Source organism: Heterocephalus glaber, unplaced genomic scaffold, assembly GCF_053883595.1.
Source record: "Heterocephalus glaber isolate CG9 unplaced genomic scaffold, H.glaber_assembly_v1.0 deba00001553, whole genome shotgun sequence".
In the NCBI taxonomy this organism is placed as follows: Eukaryota; Metazoa; Chordata; class Mammalia; order Rodentia; family Bathyergidae; genus Heterocephalus; species Heterocephalus glaber.
The window spans coordinates 12,956,050-12,958,923 of record NW_028258344.1 but is presented as its reverse complement, the minus strand read 5'-3'; positions in this window follow the sequence as shown (position 1 = coordinate 12,958,923).

Genomic DNA, 2,874 nt, shown 5'->3' with positions numbered 1-2,874 from the left:
CTGCCTACCTACAATTTATGAGAGAGAGTACAGAAAAGGGAACAATTAACTTTAATTGTGAAAGATCTGAGAAACCTAAAAAATGCTGATCAGATGATGAAGATGAGTAACTAAGTGCTCCCAGCAGCGGAAACAAAGGTTCCAAAGTCTGATTTTGAATAGAGAGCACCAACAGTTGAGTTTATTAGAGTGTAGGCCATGTTGGTAGAGTGGCAGGAGAGGACTTGAGAAATTCTTTGCCATGTGCTGATGTGTGTTATGTTATGATTACTGTGAATCTAAGTAGGTTGGTGTTTTAGTTATATTTAATGTGAATATTCTTTGACAGCACTAACTCCATTATGAGCTTTCTCTTGTAATATCAGCTGATAGCAATGTTGACACTGTGCATTAATATACAAATAAAAGAGTTGGTGCCTGGACTCTTCCCTCTAAAATTAACATGTAGAAGGAGAGTACCCTTCTGGAACTGTAACATCAGTGCCTTCAGAGTGCCACTTTGGGCACATATCATTGTGATTCCACCCTTCAGGAAAATTCACTCTGCAACGACACTGACCAATACAGGAATGAACAGTCCTTTCCTTCAACAAGGATGACTTGACAGCATTCTAGACCTGTTCAAGTATCACCATAGAAGAACTGATTTCCCAGCCCATTTGGACAATTTCTTCCATGGATGCATTGTATTTGCTTCCTTACTAGCACTCTGTACTCAACTGATTTCATTTTAGTTGCTTTTGCTTATAATTTCATGTATTCTTTTTGCTTACTTTTATTTGTTGAATATTTTGCAATAATATTTTTCAATAAACTGATTAGTTCCATAATGATCTTTGTTTCAACTGACATGTAATTTGATTAGGGAATGAAGACCTTACCCCTCTTGGAGGAATTATAATCCTTGAGGTTAAATTGTTGCCACTGGACCACCCTTATCAGGCTGGTGTGGAGCCATGTGTTAAGTTTGGACTTCATGCCTGAGTAACAGTTAATAGGTAAAGATTTACAGCAGGGGAGAAATGGGCTTCATATATGTTTAGAAAGATTAGTTGTAAGTATAGGCAATACCCAGTCCAAACAACTCATGGGATGATCCTCTTAGTCTCTGACCATTAGGAGATTCTCAGAAATGCAAAGGATAAACTTGAGCTAAGACAACCACCTGTTTATGAAAAAAATAGAAAAGTATAATTGCCACTATTTATTAAGTAGCTAACTTATGTCAGGCAACATTTTGTGTTCTATAGCATTTTGTTTAAAAATTTGAGTTTGATTTTATTTTCTCATATTTTCCTCCTGGTTTATGGTGAGCCTGGGGCTGTGGTTTAATTAATTTTCCAAAAGTTCTACAGTTGGAATGTGCCCCAGTTTATGACAGTTCTCACAATATAATTATTCACAGTGAACCTCTTCACTCTAAAACATGTCCCAGTTTGGGAAGAACGCAAATAAAGGGGGGTTCTGGAATTAGTACAAGCATTTACTTGAGGCACAGTGCAACAAAGTTAAGGATGCATATTAAAATGTCTACTGAAAGATAATCATTAAAAATCATAAAAATGTAAAATTAAAATGTTAACAGAGAAGAAAAATAAAGCTATTTGATTAATCCAAAAGAAGTTAGAAAAGAGGAAGTAAAGAATACTAATTAGGCCGGGGCTTTAGCTCAGTGGTTCTGCCACCTGCCTTGCAAGTGCAAGGACCTGAGTTCGATCCCTGGTACCAAAAAAAAAAGAATATTAATTAAAGAGTATATGAAATTAGATGAAAACAAAGTAATCATGATACAGACACAAGAATGGGCAAGAAGAGAAACTTAGGAAAGAGCAATACTTTGAAAAAATATCTCTGAAGAATAAAATGCAGTTTACCAGAGATAAATAGATTTCCACCTAACTTGAAGGCCATTTTGAACTTGGAGCTCACACATTTTCAAAATTCAGGCCTCTAATAAGCCTCATACAAAAGTACTATCATAAAGAAAAGAAATTGTGAATGCAAAGTTAGATTAAGGGATAATGAAATGAGTTTGCTAAAATCCAAAAAGTGGAAGCCCAGCCTTTGAAGAATAGAAGCAATTCTCGCAAATATTATGTTAAACATTTTACAATTTAAATGGAGAAACATCTGATCACATTGTCACCCAGAGCAACTTAATTATTCTTAATGAAACTTGTTTTCCCAAGAAAACATAAAACAACAGGCAGTTTATTCAATCCAGTTTTATAACAGCCACATCATTAAACACATAAAAGGATTTTTCAGTTGCTTAATAATAAGAAATTTATGATTTCATAGAGACAAAATCATTATCTGGTTGACATTTAGTTTCCCATGATATGTTTTATAAACAATAAAAAATAATTGAATTATATTTCAGAAAATATTTCAGTGTAAATTGCATTTTAAAACTTTTCAGTTTAAGAACATTAACGGTTTCATAGCTTGTTGTGTAAGTTGCTAAAACTTATTTACGTCATATATTAATTAAATAATCACAGTCACAGATTTTTCATGTTGATTAGAGGTAATAACATGATTATATTTTCTAAAAGCTTTATGTTGCTCAACTGAAGTGAATAATTAGAGAACTAAACCATTTTTTCTATAGCTTTCAGGTATGTTGTACATGAGGAGGTAACAATGAAAATATGCTAAACTTCAGTATAGTACCAAGACTTGACTGTAACCTAGGCTATCTGCCATTAAAAAAAGTGACTCACTCTTTTACTCCAAAGCAGTTAAAAATGTTGCTTCCTTTTGCCAGCAAAGTCAGAAGACTAGCCATAAGCACTATTTGTAGATAGAGACTATCTTTGATTTGTAGCTATTTGTACTTAAAAACTATTTTTATTATTTGTGGTTATCTAT